The sequence below is a fragment of the Chiloscyllium plagiosum genome, unplaced genomic scaffold (genome assembly GCF_037043375.1).
Source record: "Chiloscyllium plagiosum isolate Xiang-an unplaced genomic scaffold, Cpla_swu_hap1 HiC_scaffold_9, whole genome shotgun sequence".
NCBI lineage: Eukaryota > Metazoa > Chordata > Chondrichthyes > Orectolobiformes > Hemiscylliidae > Chiloscyllium > Chiloscyllium plagiosum.
Genome location: NW_028270147.1, coordinates 108,460,952 through 108,484,364, shown reverse-complemented (window position 1 = coordinate 108,484,364; position 23,413 = coordinate 108,460,952).

Here is a 23,413-nt window from a genome sequence, read left to right as displayed (position 1 = left end):
TGGACAGGAAACAGAGAGTGGGAATAAGGGGGTTCCTTTTCAGGTTGGTGACCTGTGACCAGTGATGTTACACAGGGATCAGTGCTGGGACCACAACTATTTACAATATTTATCAATGATGTGGAAGAAGCAAGTGAATGTACTGTAGCCACAATTACAGGTGGCACAAACCGAGGTGGGAAAGGCAAGTTGCAAGAGTGATACAAACAGTTATCAGATATTTATTGGTGAGGTCAGTGAGGAAAGGTTGGCAGATGAAGTTTCATGTGGGACAATGTGAAGTTGTGCCTTTTGGAAGGGAGAACAAAACAACAGAATATTATTTAAATGGAGAAAAACTGAGAAAGGTGCAAATGAAAGTGCCTGAAACACAGAAAGTTAGCGCACGGGAGCAGCAGGGAATCAGGAAAGCTATTGGGATGTTGGCCCTTATTTCAAGGGGATTTCAAGGGGAAGTGTAGGGAATTCTTACTGCCAATGTACAAGGTGCTGGTGAGACCACAGCTGGAGTGGTGTGAACAGCTTTGGTTGCCTTTTTTATGAAACATATTATTTCACTGGAGGCAGATCAGAGAGTGTTCACTGGGATGATCCTCAGGGTGGAGGGGCTGTCTTATGAGCAAAGGTCAAAGGTTTGAAATCTGCTTGCTGGAGTTTAGGAAAATGAATCACAATCTCATTGAAACATATAGGATTCTTAAGGGTCTTGACAAGATAAACAGTAAGAGGATGTTTCCCTTCATGGAGGGTAAGGTCTCCACAGACAGAAAAGCATTAGGTAACCACCAGGGAGACATAGGCAGGATACAGAACATGTGAGGACCTGAAAGCTAAATATTTTAATACAAGGAGCTTGACTGGTAAAGCAGATGAACATATAACATTGATCAGCACATGGGAATATGACATTGTTGCAATCACTGTGACACAGTTGGAGGAAGGACAGGACTGGCAGCTTAACATTCCAGGGTATAGAAGTCTCAGGTGGGATGGGGGGATGCAACAGGGAGTTGGGGGCATTGCATTATTCATAGAGGAAACCATCACTGCAGAAATGAGGGAGGATGTCTTAGAAGCGTCTTCAAATGTGGCCATCTGGGTTGACTAAGAAATAAAACAGGTGCCATCACTTTGCTGGGATTATACTGCAGGCTCCCCAATAGTCAGATGGAGATAGAAGAGCAGATATGCAGGCAAATCACAGAGAGATGTGAGAGGAATAGGGTTATATTAGGAGAGAATTTCAACTTTGTGAACATTAGCTGGGATCGCCTTTATGTGAAATGTGATTGCATTTGTGTGAAAGGATAAGAAAGACTGTCAGGATAAGAAAGAAGCATATGTCACATACAGAGAATTAAAAGCAGGGGAGACTCTTCAGAAATATAGTGGGGTGCTTAAAAAGGAAATTCTGAGGACAAAGAGGTGTCAGCACAGGTAGACAGGATGGGGAAGAAGGCATACGGGATGCGTGACTTCATCAGCCAGGGTGCAGAAGTTAGGAAAAAGGAAGTTTAGTGATGCTTTACAGAGCCCTGATCAGGCCACAGCTGGAATACTGTGTGCAGTTCTGGTCACCACACTATCAGAAGGACATGGTTGCACTGAAGAGGGTGCAGAGGAGATACACCAGGACGTTGCCTGGGATGGAAAGTCTCAGTTATGAGGAAAAACTGGATCAGCTGGGTTTGTTTTCCCTGGAGCAGGGGAGGCTAAGGGGTGCACCTGATTGAGGTACACAAAATTATGAAAGGCAAAGACAAAGTAGATCATGTGATTCTGCACTGGATGAATGGTGCTCTGGCTGGAGACTGCACTGAATGAGTGAGCCTTGACAGCAATCACTGGGCCCTGACTGATTCTTTCCCTGCAGGAAGGGATCCAGTGGATTGTCATCATTGGACTCGATATTGGACCGGAAAACGTCCACTCTGAGTTAAAAGGAAAATCAGGTCAGGTTTTGGGAATGACCGGGATGTCTGGATCTGAGAGCCAAAGACTTGTCGAATGTAAGAAAGAAGATTGTGGTTTTAGGTTCCAGGATGATGTAACCAAATTGGTCAGATGGACATATCATGGAAGATGGAATTTAACCCTGAAAAATGTGAGTTGATGCATTTTGGAAAAAGTAACAATGAGAATCCAAGAAAATGTAACAATGAGAATCCAGTCAGACAGAGACTCGTTAGGAAGGGAGGGGTGTCAGTGTGGGCACAGTAAACCAGCTCATGATGTCCAAGAGGATGTGTGGGCAGTTTCTGGTTAGAAACTGAAGCTTCTGCATCTTCTCCTGGCTTCCAGCTCCATCATTAAATCAGAAGCAGTTTCAACAGAGGAATCCCATTCTCATCAACAGACACTGACATAATCATCAGAACAGAAGGAATAGGACAGCAGGAGGCCATTCAGCCCCTCTCCCCTCTCTCCCCCCCATTACTCCCTTGCTGTCTCCCTCTCTCTCCATGCTCTGTCTCTCTATTTTGTTGCTGAGTTCTATGTTTATGGGGATTCAGACTCTCTTCTTTGATGTAAGGCAGTGACGCCTGTCCCAGTGTGTCAGACTGTGATGCTGTTGTTTGCTGGCACTGACACTATGATATCGATTGCAATATTACTCAGTGTGACAGGAGGTTACATGGTTTGATCAGTGGTGGGGGAGGAGCAGACTGACCAAGGAGCTGCAATCATTAGTCACTGCTGAAAATCTTCACACAGCCCACACCGAGAGAGTCAGTATGGATATAAAAGGGGTCAGACATATTTAACTCACTCAATTACATTTTTAAATGAGGTCACCAATGTGGGAGACAAGGGAATGTCGTTGCATGCTTTTCCTATGAACTTTCAGAAGACATTCGACCAAGTTTGGCACCAGAATGATAATGTTATAATGGGAACAAAGAGATGGCAGAATAATTAAATGTATATTCCGGATCTTTATACACAAAGGAAAACTCAAATATATCACAAACATGTTGGAATCACAGGGTCTAGGGTGAAGGAGGAACTGCAGGAAATTAGTTTTATTAGGTAAAAGGTTTTGGGAAAATTGATGGGATTAAACTTTGACAAATCCACAGGAACCAACAAGCTGCTTCTTAGAGTACCTGCGTAAGTGCCCAAGTACTGGACAGTCCTGACAGATTGGAGAGTTGATGATGTAACATCGCTATTTAAAATGAGAAGAAGAGAGAAAACAGGGAATTTTAGTCCAGTCAGCCTGACGTTGATATTGGGGAAAATACTCGAGTCCATTGTAAAGATTTAATAGCTGAGCATGTGGAAAACATTGACAGAATTGGACACAGTCAGCATGCATTGTTGAAAGGGAAATCATGCTTAACAAATTGACTGGAATTGTTTCAGGATATAACTGGTGGATTTGATAAGGGGGAGCCAGTGGGTATGGTTTATCTGGACTTTCAGAAAGTTTTTCATAAATCCCTGATAAGATGCCAGTGTGTAAAATTAAGGTAAAATTAATCGTATACAATGTACTGATAGAGATAGAAAACTGGTTGAGGAGAAATAAAGAGGCCTTTTTCTGAAAGGATACTGCATGCCTAGACTCCAGCTATTCACAATATCTCCTACTGATTTAGATGAAGGAACTTCAGTATAACAGCTCCAAGTTTGCAGATGTCACAAAGCTGTGTGGGAGGGTCAGCTTTAAGGAGGATGCAGAGATGCTTCAGTGTGATTTGGACAAATTGAGTGAGGGACAGATAAAATACAATGTGGCTAATATGACATTAACCAGTTTAGTAGCAAAAACAATGAGGAAGATTATTATTTGAATGGTGACAGATTGGGAATGGGATGTGCAATGAGACCTGGGTGTCCTTGTATATAGGTCGCTGAAAGTAAGTGTGCAGGAGCAGCAGGCGGTGAAGAAGGCAAATGGTACATTGGATTCATCACAAGAGGATTCAAGTACAGGAGCAGGGATGTCTTGCTGCAGTTATACAGGGCTTTAGTGATATCATGCCTGGAGTATTCAATTCCAAATTAGTTCGGTGACAGGAGGCAGAGGGTGGAGGCAGAAAGCTGTCTGTGTGACTGGCTCCAGTGTGCAGTGTGATACTATAGGGATCAGTGCTGGGTGCCTTATTATATGGAAACAATGTTGATGAGCATGTGAGGGGGGAATAATCAGTAAATTTCTAAATGATGCAAAGATTGGCCGGTTGTACGAAGGAAGAAAGAAGGTGGTTTTAAGTTCCAGGATGATATAACCAGATTGGTCAGATGGGCACATCATAGCAGATGGAATTTAACCCTGATAAATGTCAGTAGATGCATTTTGGAAAAGATAACAAGATAAGGCATTACTCAATGAATGGCAGGACATGAGGAAGCTCACAGCAATAGAGGGAACCTGCGATGGCTGGACATGTTAATGGGACAATTAAGAAAAGAGGTGGGAGACCTGCCTTCATCAGTTGAAGCATAAATTAAAAGAGCAGGGAGGATGTATTAGAGCTAAACAGAACTTTGGTTAGGCCACAGCTGGAGTAGTGTGTGCAGCTCTGGTCACCACACTATGGGAAGGATGTGATCATACTGGAAGAGGTGAAGAGGATATTCACCAGTAAGTTGCCTGGGATGGAGCAGTTCAGTATGGAAGAGAGGGCGGAGAAGCTTGGGTATTTTCTTGGAGCAGAATGTTGAGTGGGGATCTGATAGAGATGTATAAGGTTATGAGGGACATGGAGCAGATGGATAGAAAGCTGAAGGGTCAATAGCAAGTTGGCTCACAGTCACTATGAAAGGCAGGAACTTTACAGAGGATTTGAGGAAATGTTTTTTCAACCAGAGGGTGGGGGTCTGGAATACACTGCCTGTGAGGGCAGTTGATGCGCGAAACCTCAAAATCTTTAAAAAGTACTTGGCTGAACACCTGAAATGTCCTGCCATTCAAGGCTATGGGACTCATGTTGGAATGTGGGATTAATGCAGGTTTAGTGCAGTTTGGCAGATACAGATTCAATGGGCTGAAGAGTCTCTTCTGTCCTATATGATTTTATGATTTGATAGTGTGTGAGCACAGGTCTGAGCTGAATAAACGGCCATGATCATACTGAAGGGCAGACCAGGCACGAAGGGCTGAATGTTCAACTCCTGCCTCTAGTTTCTATGTTTCTATGTTTGAGAGCCTGGCTCCTCAGTCCTGACTGCTCTGAGCTGCTGTGATTATCACTGAATGGACACTTATTATTAGAGATTCTGACCACAGTAGAAAGCCCCAGTGTAAAAAATAACTGCAAAGACTGTCAGATCGCAAGGTTGAAACTTCACCAATAGAGGAAGTGAAAAAGGAGCTCGGAGCAGCTGGATGTTTGTTACTGAGATGGGAGAAAACTGTGAACCGTCTGCACTCCCTGGAATCTGACAGCACAGGAGGGGGCCATTCACCCCATCGTGCCTGTGAGTGGCCCAAGTAGTCCCACTGTCACTCTCTCTCCCCATAACACAGCAAATCTTTCCTTATCAGCTTGATTTCTAATTCTGCCTTTTAGATCTGGGTCCAAGGCATGAGGCTGTCCCTAACCTGGGCTCTAAATTTGCATCTCATTCATTCACTGGGAGCAAACTGAATGGATTTGGGAAATGGAGCTTTGGACTCTGAACATTCTCTCTTGTCGCCTGAAAGATACTTCATGTTGGGGGATAGTTCCATGACCTGACAGTGCATTCCTACCTTGCTCACTTTCCCATTCTGTGCCTGGAAGCCTGGAGCCTGTCAGGATATTCAACTACAAGAGCCATCTCTACTTTATACAAATCTGTCCCACTGCTCTAATTTAGATAGACTTTGAACAAACCTGGCAAGTAAAAACTGCAATCAATGAGGCACTGTGGGTGGTCAATAGAAGCAGCATTGTACCCCAGCAAAATCTGCATCCTCATTTCCCAATGTATCCTCCACTCAACCATTACATAAACCATGGTTCAATGGAGAGTGCAGGAACAGCATGAGGCAAACCTGAAAATGTGTTAGTTTAGTGAAGCTACCAAACAGTATGACCTCCATACCAATCAGCATAAGCAGCAAATCATGGAGTCATACAGCACTGGGTCCAAATCATCCATGCTGAACAAGCATTTAATTTCACCTAGTCCCATTTGCCAACATTTGTCCCACATCTCTCTAAAAGCTTCCTATTCATATAACCATCCAGATACCTTTTAAATGTTGTAATTCTACCAACCTCCACCACTTCCTCTGGAAGCTCAATCCATACATACACTGTGTGAAAAAATGGTTTTCGGTCTATTTCAAACCCTTCCCCTCTCACCTTAAGCCAATGCTCTCTCATTTTGGACTCCACCACCCTGGGGAAAAGACCTTGCCTATTTACCTTATCCATGCCTCTCATGATGTGATTAAACCCCTGTAAAGTCACCCCTCAGCTTCAGCGAAAATAACCCCAGTCTATTCAGCCCCTCCCTATAGCGCAATTCTTCCAACTCTGGCAACATCCTTGTCAATCTTTTCTGGACCCTTTCAAGTTTCACAACATTCTTCCTCTAGCAAGGAGACCAGAACTGAATGCAATATTCAAAAATTGGCCTAATTAATGCCTTGTACAGCTGCAACATAACCTCCCAACCCTTATACTCCATACACTGACTAACAAAGGCAAGCATACCAATTGCCTTCTTCACTGTCCTTTCTACCTGTTACTCCACTTTCAAGAAACTATGAACCGACACTTCAAGGTCTCTTCACTCAGCAACACCTCCCAGGACTTTATCATTCGGCATTTAAGTCCTGCCCTGATTCACTTTCCCAAAATGCAGCACCTCATCTTTATCTAAATTAAATTTCATTTGCTGTTACTCAGTTCACTTGTCCATCTGATCAAGATCCTGTTGGACTCTGAGGTAACATTCTTTGCTGTCCACTATGCCTCCAATTTTGATGTCATCTGCAAATTTACTGACCATACCTCCTTATGTTCACATCCAAATCATGGACAGTTGATACGGCAAAGTTGCAGTAAGTGTGATGGTTTGAAGTGTGGCTACCAGATATTTTAATGCAAGAAGTTTCAGGAATAAGGGCGATGAACTTTGAGCATGGATCAGTACTTGGAACTATGATGTTGTGGCCATTATGGAGAGTCAGATATCACAAGGGCAAGAATGGTTGTTGGATGTTCCAGGGTTTAGATGTTTCAAAAAGAATAGGGAGAGAGGTAAAAGAGGTGGGGAAGTGTCATTGCTAATCAGGGATAGTATCACAGCTGCAGAAAGGAGGTTGGAAAGGAGGGTTTGTCTACAGAGTTAGTATGGGTGGAGGTCAGAAACAGGAAAGGAGTAGTCATTTTATTCAGAGTTTTTAACAGAACACCCCAATTGCAACAGAGACACAGAGTAGCAGAGTGGGAGGCAGATTTTGGAACGGCGCAGAACTAACAGGATTGTTGTCATGGGTGACTTTAACTTTCCAAATATTGATTGGAACCTCCTCAGTTCAAATAGTTTGGATGCAGCTGTTTTTGTCAGGTGTGTCCAGGAAGTATTCTTGACTCATTATGTAATTAGGCTGATTAGAGGGGAGGCCATATTGGATTTGGTTCTTGGCAACAAACTCGGCCACGTGTCAGATCTCTCGGTGGGAAAACATTTCGGTGATAGTGATCATAACTCCCTGACCTTTACTATCGTCATGGAGAGGGATAGGAGCCGACAGTATAGAAAAGCATTTAATGGGGGAAGGGGGAATTACAATGTTATTAGGCAGGAACTAGGGCACCTAAATTGGGAACAGATGTTCTCAGGGAAATGCAGGACAGAAATGTGGAGGTTGTTTAGGTCGCATTTGCTGATTATACTGGATAGATTTATCCCACAGAGCAATGATGGGATAAAGGAACCTTGGGTGACAAGGGATGTGGAGCATCTAGTCAAGAGGACGAAGGAAGCTTACTTAAAGTTGACGAAGCAAGAATCATACAGGGCTCATGAGGGTTACAACGTAGCCAGGAAGGAATTGAAGAATGGACTTAGCAGAGCTAGAAGGGGGCATGAGAAAGCTTTATTGTGTAGGATTAAGGAAAGCCTCAATGTGTTCTACACTTCTGTGAGGAACAACGGGATGGCCAGAGTGAGGGTAGGGCCAATCAGGAACCGTGAAGGGAACGTGTGCCCGGAGTCGGAGGAGGTAGCGGAGGTCATTAATGAATACTTTGCTTCAGTACTCACTACTGAGATAGACCTCGACCTTTGTGAGGACAGTGTGAAACAGGCTGATATGCTCAAATACGTTGATGATAAGAAGGAGGATGTTCTGAAAATTTTGAAAAAAAATATTAGGACAGATAAGTCCCCTAAGCCCAGATGGGATATACCCAAGATTACTATTGGAAGTGAGAGAAGGGATTGCTGCACCATTGGTGATGATCTTTGCATCCTCACTGTCTACTGGAGTAGTGCCAGATGGTTGGAGGGTGGAAAATGTTATTCCCTTGTTCAAGAAAGCAATGATCCTGGGAATTATAGACCAGTCAGTCTTACATTTGTGGTGGACAAATTATTGAAGGGAATTCTGAGAGACAGGGATTTATGATGACTTGGAATACCATAGTTTGATTGGAGTTAGTCAGCATGGCTTTGGGAGGGCTAGGTCATGCCTGACAAGCCTTAGTGAATGCTTTGAGGATGTGACAAAACACATTGATGAAGGTAGAGCAGTGGATGTCGTGTGCATGGATTTTAGCAAGGCATTTGATATGGTTCTCTATGGTAAACATATTCCAAAAATAAGGTGGCATGGGTTACACGGAAATCTGGCTGTCTGATTATAGAATTGGCTGGCCCGTAGAAGACAGAGAGTGGGGTAGTAGATGGAAAATATTCAACCTGGAGCTTGGACACCAATGGTGTTCTGCAGGGATCTATTCTGGGATCTCTGCTGTTTGTGATTTTTATAAATGACTTGAGTGAGGAAGTGGAAGAGTGGGTTAGTAAGTTAGCTGATGACATGAAAGTTTGTGGAGTGGGGATAGTGTGGAGGGCTTTTGGAGTTTGCAACGGGATACTGACAGGATGCAGAGCTGGGCTGAGAAGTGGCAATGGATTTAAACCTGGAAAAGTGTGAAGAGATTTGTCTTGGAAGGTTGAATTTGACTGCAGAATACAGGGTGGATGGCAGGATGCTTAGTAGTGTGGATGGACAGAGGAATCTTGGGGTCCATGTCCATAGTTCCCTAAAAGTTGGCACCCAAGTTGATAGGGTCGTAAAGAACGCATATGGTGTATTGGCTTTCATTAGCAGCGGGATTGAGTTGAAGAGCCATAAGGTTATGCTACAGCTCTATAAAGCCGTGATTAGACTACACTTGGAATATTGTGTTCAGTTCTGGTCGCCTCATTATAGGAAGAATGTTGAAGCTATAGAGAGGATGCAGAGAAGATTTACCAGGATGCTACGTGGACTGGAGGGCATGTCTTATGAAGAAAGACTGAGGGAGCTAAGGCTTTCTCATTGGAACAAAGAAGGATTACAGGTGATTTGATAGCGGTGTATAAGGTAATGAGAAACATAGATCGAGTGAATCACCAGAGACAATTTTCCCAGGGCAGAAATGGCTATCATGAGGAGGCACAATTTAAGGTGATTGAAGGAAGGTTTAGGGGGGATGTTGGAGCTTAGTTCTTTACACAGACAGTGGGTGTTTGCGTGGAATGCACTGCCAGAGGCTGTAGTAGAGTTAGATACATTAGGGACATTTAAGCGACTCTTGAATAGGCACATGGATGATAATAAAATTAAAGGTATATCGGATAGTTTGATCTTCGAATAGAAGAAAAGGTTGGCACAACCTCGAAGGCCAAAGGGACTGTACTGTGCTGTACTGTTCTGTGTTCTGTGTTCGATGTTCTACAAATGACAAAAAGCACTTTATCCTTCACTGATCCTTTTGGCACACCACTGGTCACAGGCCTCCAGTTCAGAAAGCATCCCTCCACCACAACCCGGTCTTCTGTTGCCTTCAAGCCAGTTTTCTATCCATGTGGCTTTTTGTCCCTGTATTCCATGTGATTTCACCTTGCTCAGCAGAATATCAAGAGGAACCATGTCGAACACCTTAATGAAGACTATATAGACCACGTTCATCACTCTGCCTTCATCAATCCTATTACTTCTTCAAAAAGCACAATCAAGTTCATGAGACATGATTTTCCAGGCACAAAGCCATGTTGACTGTCCCTGATCAGTCCTTGCCTTTCCAAATACATGCGCAACCTGTCCCTCAGGATTCCCTCCAATAATTTGGCCACCACCAAGATCAGGCTTACCAGTTTATAGTTCCCTGGCTTATCCTTCCCAACTTTCTTAAACAGTGGCATCACGTTAGCCAACCTTCAGTCTTCCAGCACCTCATCTTTGGCCATTGAAGATACAAATATCTCGGCAAGGGGCCCAGCAATCCCTAGCTTCCTACAGTGTTCTAGTGCACACTTGATCAGGTCCCAGGGACGTATCCACCTTTATGAGGTTTAAGATTTCCAGCAGATCCTGCTCTGTAATATGGACATTTTTTCAAGAAGTCACAATTTATTTCCCCAAGTTCCCGATGTTCCATATCCTTCTCCATGGTAAACACTGATGCAAAATACTCATTTGCGATAGAAAGAGCTAAGTGATTCCCCAACCAGTGGCCCAGATCTCTGCTCTGTAGTCCTGCCACATCCACTCATGGATGGTTGTGGACAATTAAAGAACTCAGTGGAGATGGGGGGGGGGGGGGGGGGGGTGTGTGTGTGTGTGTGTGTGTGTGTGGGGAGGGGGCACAAATCTCCCCATCCTCAATGATAGAAAAACCTCACACATCAGTGCAAAAGATAAGGCTTCAGAAACCACAGCAATCTTCAGCCAGAATTGCCCAGTGGATGATCCATCTTGGCCTCGTTCAGTGATCTCCAGGATCACATACATCAGTGTTCACCCAATTCGATGCACTCCACGCAACATCAAGAAATTGTTGGGGGCTGCAACCATTGGAGATGATTGGAGACTGCAAAGGCTATGTGCCCTGACAATATTCTGGAAATAAGACTGAAGACTTGTGCTCCAGAACTTGCTGCTCCCCTACACAAGCTATTCAAGGACAGCTAGAACACTGGTATCGAACTAACAATGTGAAAAATTGTCCAGATATGTCCTGGACGTAAAGAGTAGGACAAATCCAAATTAACACCTCATCAGCCAACGTTCGGTCATCAATAAAGCAATGGAAGGTTTCTCAACAGTGCTATGAAACAGCATCTGCTCAGCAATAAACTGGACAGTGATTCTCAGTTGGGTTCTGCCAGGGCCACTCAGCTCCTGACCTCATTACAGCCTTGGTGCAAACATGGACAAAAGAGCTGAATTTCAAAGGTATGGTGAAAGTGACAGCCCTTGGCATCAACATCAAATTTTATTGAATGTGGTGTCAAGGAGCCCAGGAAAAACTGGAATCAATGGATATCAGGGGACAAACTCATCACTGGTTAGAGTCCTACCTGGTACATAGGAAGATGTAGTTGTTGGAGGTCAGTCATCTCTGCAGGCGTTCCTCAGGATAGTGTCACAGGCCGAATCATCTTCAGCTGCTTTATCAATGACCTTTCTGCCATTATATGATCAGAGTAGCAATATTCGCCACTGATTGCACAATGTTCAACATCACTCATAATTGCTCAGATACTGAAGCAGTCCATGTTCAAGAATGTTAGGATCTGGACAAGTGCCAAGTAACATTCACACAACACAAATGCCAGCTAATGGCTAATCCAACAAGAGAGAATGTATCCGATGTTTCTTGAAATTCAATGGCGTTACTACCACTGAGTGCCTCACCATCAATGTCTCAGCTGTAAACAAAAACCTGACTGATCTCACCAAGTAGTTAGAATGGCTTCATAAGGTGTGAGGTTAACAATCCTGCAGCAAGTAACTCAGCTCCTGACTCCCCAAGGCTTGTTCACCATCTATAAGGCACAATTCAGAGTGTGATGGAATATTCTCGATTTGCTTGGATGGGTGCAGTTCCATTAACATCCAAGAATCCTGACACCACCCAGGATATAGCAGCCCTCTTGATTGGCACCACATTCACAAATAAGTACTCCCTCCAAAACCAATGCTCAGTAACAGCAGTGAATACAGTCTACAAGATGCACTGCAGAAATTCATCAATGCTCATGAGACAGGATCTTTTAAATCCTCAACCACATCCACTTAGAAGCTCAAACACATCAGATAAATGGGAACTACCTGAAAATTCCCCTCCAAGTCACTTACCATCCTGACTTGGAAATGTGTCACCATTCCTTTACTGCTGCTGGGTCAAAATCCTGGAATTCCCTCCCTAAAGGCATTGTGGTTATACATACTGCACATGGACTACATCTGTTCAAGAAGGCAGCTCTTCACCATCTTCTCCGAGGTAATTTGGGATGGTGAATAAAGATTGGCAGAACCAACAATATACTCATCCAGTGAATGAATTTAAAGAATTTATTAAAACAGAGAAATATGATTGGGAAATGGAGCTCAAGGTTCCAAACTTATCCTCTGCTGTTCTCAGGTCCATGTTTACTGGTCTCTGTTGGAGGGTCTAGTGCGATGTGGACACCATGATGGGTGTTCAGTTCGTTTATGTGTACTTGTGTGATGATCCAGCCCTCATCCCGGTAAAACAGTCTGACCCGGAGTCTAACCATGGAAGGGGAAGGAGAGGGGAAGGGATTAGAACATGTTGTGAATGGAGAGAATGGGTCAGTGGGTCAGAGCCTGTCCTGTCCCTCCAGCTTACACTGATGGCCTAAGGATCTCTTCACTCTGCTGTGCCTTCATAGAATGAGGTTTGTGTCCAATCCAGTCCCCAGTCAGAATAGGCCAACAGCACAGAACTGCCCTTCATTTGACAAGAATCTGTTCATCTTCCTGAGAGAGGCCAAAGCCTGCTCAGTGTGGGAAATGGGGCCTTACTCCAGGAGAAGACATGCCTCTGGGGTCAAGGGTTAACATCCATGAGTGGGGCAGAGCAGAGGGAGATTTACAGTCACCAGCTGGGAGACTGTGGGAAAGGGAGACACAGGGAAAGAGAGAGGGAGAGAGAGAGAGATGGAGGGAGAGTGTGTGAGGGAGTGGAGGAGGAGAGTCTGGAAAGTGTGAGATGGATGGAAGGAGCAAGAGAGAGGTAAAGAGAGGTAGAGATTGTGGAATTGAGGGATAAAGCGATAGAGAAATAGCATGTGAGACAGTGTCACTGAGAGGGACAGAGAGTCAGAAAGTGTTAGAGAAGGAGAAAAAGAGATATGGCAAGTGTAAGACAGAATGAGCGAGGGAGAGAGATTGAAAGTTATGAACAAAGGCAGGTAGAGAGGGAGGAAGAGAGAAAATGGGAGGAATAGAGAGGGACTGATATCCAGGTAGAAGTTTTCAATAGGAACAAGAGGAGTGAGATGGTAAGCGATGGAGAAATGGAGATTGTGAGACAGACTGAGGGAGAGTGAGGAAGTTGGAGAGACTAGCTATGGGACAGAGTGTGTGAGACGGGGAGAGAGAGAGAGAGAATGAAAGAGAGACTGAGAGAAAGGGAGAGAAAGAGATGGAAGATCAGAAACAGAGTCCACCTCGTCAATGCCGACCAGGTATCTGGAATTAATCTCGTCTCATTTGCCAGCATTTGACCCATATCCGTCTCAACCCTTCCTATTCATGTATCCACCAAGATGTATTTTAAAATATTATAGTTCTACAAGCTTCCACCACTTCCTCTGGCATCTCATTCCATACAGGTATCACCCTCTGTGTGAAACAGTTGCCCCTTAGGTCCCTTTTAAATCTTTCTCCTCTTACTTTTAGTTTTGGTCTCCCTTACCATGGAATAAACAAACCATGCTATTGACCCTATCCATGCCCCATGAGTTTTTACACCTCTATAAAGTCACCCTTCAGCCTCCAATGCCCCAGGGAAAATAGCCCCAACCTATTCAACCTCTCCCTAAAGCTCAATTCCTCCAAACCCTGGCAACATCCTTGTAAATCTTTTCAGAATAGTTTCAAGTTTAACAACATCTTTCCTGTAGCAGGGAGACCAGAATTTAATGATGTATTCCAAAAGTGGTATAACCAATATCCTCTACAGCCACAACATGACATCCCAACTCCTATAAAGTCCAAAATTACTTTGGATGCTGGAAAATCGGAAAATAATAGAAATTGCTATTGAGGGATGGTGTAGGAGAGAGGGGTTCAGATTTGTGGGACATTGGGACCGGTTCTGGGGAAGGTGGGACGATTACAGGTTGGACGGTCTACACCTGAACCGGACTGGAACTAATGTCCTTGGGAGAGTTTTTGCTACTGCTGTTGGGGAGGTTTTAAACAAATGTGGCAGGGGACTAGGAACCCGAAGAGAAGACTAGTAGACGGTGAGGTGGAAAGTGGAGACTGTAAGGATCATGAAGTTAGCATTACCAAGGGGAAGAGTAGGCAGAGAGCAGATGAATGCAAAAGAACTGGCAGCCTGAAGTGCATATACTTCAATGCAAGGAGTGTAGTGGGTAAGGCAGATGAACTTAAGGCTTGGATTGGTACCTGGGCATATGACATTATTGCAATCACAGAGACTTGATTGAAGAAAGGGCATGATTGGCAACTAAATTTTCCAGGATATAGATGCTTCAGACAGGACAGGGAGGGAAGTAAAAGGGGGGGAAGACTTTCATTACTGGTCAGGGATGATATCACAGCTATGCTAAATGAGGACACATGGAGGGTTTGAGCAGCGAGGCATTATGGGTGGAGCTGAGAAAAAAGAAGGGTTCAATTACTTTGTTGGGGCTGTATTACAGGCTTCCCAACAGTGAGGGTGAGGTAGAAGAACAAATAGGTAAACAGGTTATGGAAAGATATAGAGGCAAAAGGATGGTGGTGATGGCAGATTTTAATTTTCCCAACATTGACTGGTATACACTTAGTGTCAGAGGTCTGAATGGGGCAAAATTTGTAAGGAGCATCCAGGAATGTTTTCTAGAGCAGTATATCAATATTCTTATGAGGGGAGGGGCCATATTAGAGCTGGTGTTGGGGAATGAGCCAGGCCAGTTGGTAAAAGTTGCGGTCGGGGATTTCTTTGGGAATAGTGGCCACAATTCTGTAAGTTTTAGAATACTCCTAGACAAAGATGAGACTGGTCCAAGGGGAGGGTACTAAACTGGGCCAAGGCCAATTATATCAAAATTGGGCAGGTACTGGGAAATGTGGATTGGACACAGCTATTTGAAGGGAAGTCCACATTTGATATATGAGAGGCTTTCAAAGATAGGTTCAAGATTGTGCAAGATAAGCATGTTCCTATGAAAACAAGGGATAGAAAAGGCAAGATTTGTGAGTCGTGAATGACAGGAGAAATCGAGCGACTAGCCAAGAGGAAAATGAAAGCATACATAAGGTCCAAGCAGCTAAGAACAGAATGGGCCTTGGAGGAATATCAGGAGAGTAGGAATTTTAAATGAGTAATCAAGCAGGATAAAAGGGATCATGAAATAACTTTAGCGAGCAGAATTAGGAAGAATCCCAAGGCCTTTCATTCTTATATAAGAAGCAAGGGGGTAACTAGAGAAAAGGTTTTCCCACAAAAGGAGAAGGAAGGAAAGTTGTGTCGAACCTGAGATTCTCAATGATTACTTTGCATCAGTGTTCACTGAGGAGAGGGAAATGATGAATGTTGAGATAGAAGTTTGTTTATTCTGGAACATGTTGACATAAAGAGGGAAGATGTGTTGGGTAGGCAAAAGGATATTAGCCTACCCAGGACCAGATGTTAAAGGAGGTGAGAGAGGAAATAGCTGGGGCCCTGACAGATATCTTCGTAGCATCCTTAAACACAGGTGAGGTGCTGGAGGACTGGAGGGTTGATCATGTCCCCATGTACAGGAAGTATAGTATGGACATTCCGGGTAACTACAGACCCGTGAGCCTGATGTCAGTGGTGGGAAAATTGCCGGAGAAGGTACTGAGGGATAAAATCTATTTATATTTGGAAAAGAATGGGCTTATCAGTGATAGGCAACATAGTTTTGTGCAGAGGAGATCGTGCCTTACCAAATTAATAGAGTTATTTGAGGAAGTAACCAAGTTGTTAGATGAAGAAAGGGCTGTCAATGTCATATACATGGACTTTAGTAAGGCATTTAATAAGGTTCCCAATGGTAAACTAATGGAGAAAGTGAAGTCACATGGTGTACAGGGTGTTCTAGCTAGGTGGACAAAGAACTGGTTGAGCAACAGGAGACAGAGAGTCATGGTTGCAGAGAATTTCTCAAAATGGAGAAAGATGACCAGTGGTGTTCCACAGTGATCAGTGCTAGGGCCACTGTTGTTTGTGATATATATACATGATCTGGAAGAGGGCATTGCTGGTCTGATCAGTAAGTTTGCAAACGACACGAAAATTGGTGGAGTAGCAGAAAGCATAGGAGACTTTCAAAGAATACAGGAGAATGTAGATAAGCTGGAGAGTTGGGCAGAGAAGTGGCAAATGGAGTTCAATCCAAGCAAATGTGATGTAATGTGTTTTGGGAAGTCTAATTCTAGAATAAACTGTACTGTAAACGGAAGAGCTTTGGGAAAATTTGATGAACAGAGAGATCTGGGAGTTCAGGTCCATTATATTCTGAAGATAGCTGCATAGGTGGATGGAGTGATCAAGAAGGCATATGGTATGCTTGCCTTCATAGGATGGGGTATTGAGTAAAAGAGCTGTCAGGTCATGTTAAAATTGTACAAGACTTTGGTTCGGCCGCATTTAGAATACTGTGTACAGTTCTGGTCGCCACATTACCAAAAGGATGTGGATGCTTAGGAGAGGGTACAGAGAAGGTTTATGAGGTATGGAAGGTGCTAGCTATGAAGAGAGGTTGAGTAGTCCAGGATTGTTTTCATTTGAAAAAAGGAGATTGGGGGGGGTCTGACTGAGGTTCACAAAATCATGAAAGGGATAGAGACGGTAAATAGAGATAAGCTTTTTCCCAGGGTGAGGGATTCAATAATGAGAGGTTCCATGTTCAAGATGAGAGGTGGAAAGTTTAAGAGTGATATACACAGCAAGTACTTCACACAGAGGGTGGTAGGTGCCTGGAACGTGTTGCCAGAGAGGTGGTAGAGGCAGGCACGGTAGATTATTTAAGGTGCATCTTGACAGATGCATGAGTAGGTGGGGAACAAAGGGATACAGATGTTTAGGAATTGGGCGACAGGTTTAGACTGTGGATTTGAATCAGCTCAGGCTTGGAAGGCTGAAGGGCCTGTTCCTGGGCTGTAAATTTTCTTTGTTTTTTGTCTTTGTTCTTTGCTGGAAAAACTCAGTAGATCTGGCAGCATCTGTGGAGAGGAATCAGAATTAACAGTTCGGGTCCAATGACCCTTCCTCAGTTCTGAAAAAAGGATCACTGGACTTGAAACAATAACTCTGATTTCTGTCCACAGATGCTGCCAGACGTGTTGAGCTTTTCCAGCAATTTCTAGTTTTGTTCCAATACTCAATGCTCTGACTAATAAAGGCCAGTGTCCCAAATACCTTCTTCACTAACCTGTCAATCCATGACTCCGCTTTGAATGAACTATGAACCTGCGCCCCAAGATCTCTTTGTTTGGCAATACTCCCTGGGTCCCTCCCATTAAGTGTTTAAGTCCTGTCCTGGTTTGTCTTACCAAACTGCAGCACCTCACATTTATCTAAATTAAACACCATCTGCCACTCCTCAGCCAATTGGCCCATCAGATCAAGATCCCATTATACCCTGATGTAACCTTCTTCACTGTCCATTACACTACAATTGTCCAAGGCTGGCATCAAACCTGGGTCCATGGTGCAATGAGGCAGCAGTGATAACCACTGAGCCACCATGCCACCCTGATTTCTGTCCACAGATGCTGAATAGCTTCCCACCATGGAATGGACGAGGAAGATGGTCAGGAATCAAAATTGGCAGGAGAGCAGAAGAGATAGAAATTGCTATTAAATTTCTTCCCTGAGTAACAAAGTATTCATAAACAGAACAATAAAAATCTCCTTTCTCCAAACTATTTTTTAACCTCAAAACTTTCCTTAGTTACTAGTTCAAGTCCAGTTGCAAGAGTAATTTAAATGTGCAGCATTTCCATTTACAAATGAACCAGCCGCAACATAAAGCAATTTGCCAGCTTCCAAGTAACACTCATGTCCCTGGATGTTTAAGTTTCTTGTTCAATCGGGTCTCTTTTCACCTTTTGCATCTTCGGATTCAATTTTATTCTTTTTTTTACTTTTCTTTTAAGAACGCACCATTTTGGTCATAGTTCATGTAACTTTTCAATGAAAAGTTAATTTTAAAGATCAATAATTAATTCCTCAAGAAGCACTGAATTAACCTCCAATACACTTCTCTAGCAGGAGTGTTGATCAAACAGCTCAATGTAACTGATAAATCAGCACGATATTCACATTGACCAGGATTGATTCTTTTTTTAAACAATGTTGTCGAGTCAATTTAACTTGAATTATCTGGAAGAGCATGAATATCTGCAACCATACATGAGCAGCTGTAAGTGTAAGTTACAAATACAGTTCCAAGAGACCAAAGTCGCTTCAGACCAGGAACATGAGTGCACTTCAATTTCTTTATCATGACAGAAGGTCGAAAATACTGAAACAATTCTTTTCCCTTTCAAATTGCTTTTCTGGGGAAGAAACGACATGAGACAGAAATGTCTGTATCAGGGCAATTATTCCTGCAATTTAAATGATAAAATAGTACAGGTTGTACAGCCAAAAAGAATATGGCATGATATTCGAGCAAGTCACAATGTTTGTGAATTGATTACAATGTTCCCAAAAAAGACATTTTCAGGCTGCAATTACTGCTATGAATGGAATTTATAAAAATACTTAATTGAGCACCAGAATTTTTTTTAAAAAGTCTACCATGGATCCAGCACATGAAGTCACTGCAAAAAATGCTAAATCTGAGACCCTGGTTCAATTCCCGACTCAGGCGACTGACTATGTGGAGTTTGCACATTCTCCCCGTGTCTGCGTGGGTTTCCTCCGGGTGCTCCGGTTTCCTCCCACAGTCCAAAGATGTGCAGGTCAGGTGAATTTGCCATGCTAAATTGCCCGTAGTGTTAGGTGCAGGGGTAAATATAGGGGAATGGGTGGCTTACGCTTCGGCGGGTCGGTGTGGACTTGTTGGGCTGAAGGGCCTGTTTCCACACTGTAAGTCATCTAATCTAATCTAAAGTCAGAGCAGTGCCAGAGGCCAAGGACAAATAGCTAATGAGCTTAATTGATCACATTACTCAATCACGAAAGAAAATAAAATTAAAATTAACTGAACATAGGATACTAACATTAAAGAGACACAATTTTACATTAAATTATCTCACAGCACCAGGGACCCCAGTTCAATTCCAGACTTGGGTGACTGTGTGTGTAGTTTACACATTCTGCCTTTGTCTGTGTGGATTTCCTCTGGGTGCTCTGGATTCCAAAGTCCAGGTTCGGAGAATTGGACATTCTAAATTGCCCATACTGTTCAGGGATGTGTAGGTTAGGTCCATTAATCAGGGGTAAATGTATAATAAAATGGGGTAATGGGTCTGGGGAGGTTGCTCTTCAGAGGGCATTTGTTAGGCCGAATGGCTTGTTTCTACACTGTACAGATTCTCTGATTCTAAAACTTAAAATTTATAAATAGGAATTGAATAATAAAGGAACGAGTAACCATAGGAATCATTCCAGCTTAAAAAGGAGCCCTGAATTTTAACTTAAATTTTAATTCAATTAAATAAATAAAACAGGATTGTTCAGAGGGTGGCAATGCAGGTTGGTATTTTATAACGGCAGCATGTGTGAGTTTGCAGAGAGCATCACAATCGTGTATTATTCCATGACATAACCTTAGCTATAAATACAATTAGTTAATTAATCAAGAAACTTTAACATGGAGCTGCCGAACTGGAATCCAGCATTTTAATAGATTAGCAGCCAGTTGGTGAGGTTGAAATCAAAACATATTTCCTTTTGTGGAAGGAGTTTACTGACTTCCTCAACCTTTCCCCTCTGATCCCACACTGATATGAAAGATGCTTTCTATTTTCATTTGCTCAATTAATAGCCATAACCTGTTTCTTCTGAGGCTTAAATAAATGCAGGGGTAACTTTAATGGTGTGATCCACTAGACATTAACAAGGCAGTCATATATTTTGAATCAGGGCTCTTATGGTGCATTGGCAATGTCCATACTTCTGTGCCACAGCCTTTGCTTTTATCTGAAAGGTACAGGATTCATGTTGCTTGTTGGATGAGGATAAAATCTTCAAAGTGGATGAGGAAAATAACTATAGTACAGTGGTCAGCATGGGATGAAATACAGATGGGGAAATGTTCACTGTATTTATAGCTAAGGTTATGACAGGCTTCTTGCAGCTGGAGAGAGCAAGGTAGAGGAGGGGGAAGATGCAGTTTCCATAATCCACATAGGAGCTATCAGCAAGGGGAGACAGAGGTACAATTAGTAATTGAGACCCCGCCCCCCCCCCAGGTTAATCCTCTAGGTTCATGGGATTGCATCCTCCCACGGCAGGTGGCTAAATTAATAATCTCAATTTAAAAGCTAATGTAATGGCAACAAAAAAATCATTGTTAACAGTCATCATTTTTTAAAAAAAAATCTGGTTCACAAATCTCCTTCAGGGAGGGAAATATGCCATCCTGATGGAAATCTGGCCGACAAGTGACTCCCAACTGATAACAATGTGGGTGACTCTTAAATGAGCTCTGAAATGGTTGAGCAAGTCACTCAGTTACAGCAAACTACTATGAGTCAAAGAAAAGAAATGAAACTAGACAGCAGAGTAGGCATTGATCAAGACACTAGAAATGACAATAACAAACACAACCCTGTCGACCTTACAAAGTCCTCACTAGTATCTGGAGTGCTTATATCAATATTCGTAGTGCTGCCTCACAGACAAGTCAAGCAACAGCCTGACTGTACCTTCCTCTCAGAATCATAATTTGCTGACAAATGTCCCAGACACCACCATCAACAGTTGTTACTCTTACTGACAGATATACACATATCATACTTAGCTATCACAGGCATGCTTTATTCCAAAGTTAGGACAGACACAGCAGAATGTTGGCAGTGCAGTATACAGTTGGGAGGGAAGAGCAAGGAAATCCCTTGTTGTTTACCAGCTAATGCCTTCTCTTGGCTGATGAATCAGTAGTCCTTCATGTTGACCACCACCTGGAGGCACAAGTGAGAATGTACACTGTGCAGCAACAGAATTGTATTTACCCAAAAACTGTGAGTTGATCACCTGGAATATCCCACTCTACGATGACCATTAACTGCAGAGCAATCAACCCTGGTCTGATGAAGAGTGCTAGAGGCATGCCTGAAGTAGCACTGAATACTTAGAAATGAGATTTCAATCTGGTTTTGTTAGGATTACTTGCATGCCAAACAATGGAAGCAGCAAGTGGTAGACAGCGCTAAGTGATCCCACCATGAAAAGAGCAGATCGATTACATTATGGGAAGGTCGTGATTGTCCTCAAGAGGGTACAGAGAAGATCTACCAGGATGCTGCCTGGTCTGGAGGCTCTCAGCAATGAGGAAAGATTGGAAAGGCTGGGGTTGTTTTCATTGGAGCTGTGAAGGTTGAGTGTGTACCTGGTAGAGGGGTGTAGGTTATGAGGGCAGAGATAGAGTGGGGAGGAAAGCACATTTTCCATGAATAACGGGGTTAATCACCAGGTGCAGAGATTGAAGGCAACATAGGCATAGAAACATAGAAACCCAGAGCAGGAGTAGGCCATTCAGCCCTTTGAGACGTGTCTATCATTACATATGATCATGACTGATCCTCTCTCAATGCCATATTTCTGCTTTCTCCCATCCTCCTTGATCTGTCAAAATGTAAAAATATTACCTCTTTATTTTTCTTAAATATATTCATCATCTTGTCCTCCACAGCCTTCAGTGTTAGAGGATTCCACAGGTTGACCACCGTCTGAGTGAAGAAATGTTTCCTCATCTCAGTCCGAAATGCTCTACCCTCTATCTCTCTGAGCCTGTGTCCCCTGGTTCCAAACTCCCCAACCAGGGGAAACTTCCTCCCGGTCCAGCCCTGTTATAATTTTATATGTTTCAATCAGATCCCCTCTCATCCTTCTGAACTCGAGTGAGTCCAGGCCCAGTCGAGTCAGAGACTGAGAGGAGAGTTGAGGAGAAATGTTTTCATCCAGAGGATGTAGGAGACTGCAACGCACTGCCTGAAAGGCTGGTTGAGTCACGAACCCTTGGAACATTGGAGCAGTGTTTAGATATTCCCTTGTGTTGCTATAGCCTCCAGGGCTATCAACCAAGAGCTGGAGAATGGGATTACTGTTGTCAGATCTTTGTTGACCAGCACAGACACAATAGGCCAAATGGCCTCAATCAGTTTTGTTCAGGTCAATGATTGTCTGAGACAGAGAGAGAGAGAGAGAGAGGGGCGCATGTTGTGAGTTTGAGATAGTGAGAGAGGGAGGCATTTAACTGCTATCTCAGGACTCAGTGTTGCAGTACTATAGAGATCCGATCAAGAGTGACAGAGAAGGAGAGAGGGAGGCAGACAAAGAGAGAGTGAGACAGTGAGAAACTGGAAACTCAGAGTACAGGGAAAAAAGGAATGAGCAAACAGATCAAGAAAAGGGGGAAGGATAGGAAATGATGCTAAGAAAGAGAGAGGGGGGCAGACAGACAGTGACCAACCAACATTGAGGGAGAAGGAGAGAGAGAGTGGCATCAAGACATGGAGAAAAAGAGACAGAGATGTGAAGTGACAATGTAACTGAGAGAGGACAGAGAGGGAAATGGAGAAAGAAAATGAAGCAATGAGTCAGTGTAAGACAGGCATAGATATAAATGGAAAGAGAGGGAAGAGGAAGTGCGAGGTGCTAACGAGGCTCTCTCTGCCTGATGCCATTTACATACTGAGGAACACCCAGTCAGACTCTCACAGGCTGCAGCTTTATAAAGCAGAGCCCAGTGAAGGGAGAGTTTATCAGGAACTAGGCACAGGGACAGGAGCACACACCATGATTTCACACATCCAGCTGATCTGGCCCCTGGCGTTCTGTGTCGCAGGTACAAATCTCTCTCCTTCCACCTTGAATCTTTAGCTGCTCTCCATTTCACTCCAATTCCACTGACTTTTGATCGAAGGGAAAATGCTGAAACCAGAGGAATGCTCAGTGTCTCCAACAATCTCTTATTTGACGGGCTCTTTCTGCGACAGTTCTGACTTCACTGTGTTTCTCTCCAACCCCTCAGGTATCAGTGGGGACATTACCATGAGCCAGTCTCCCCCAGT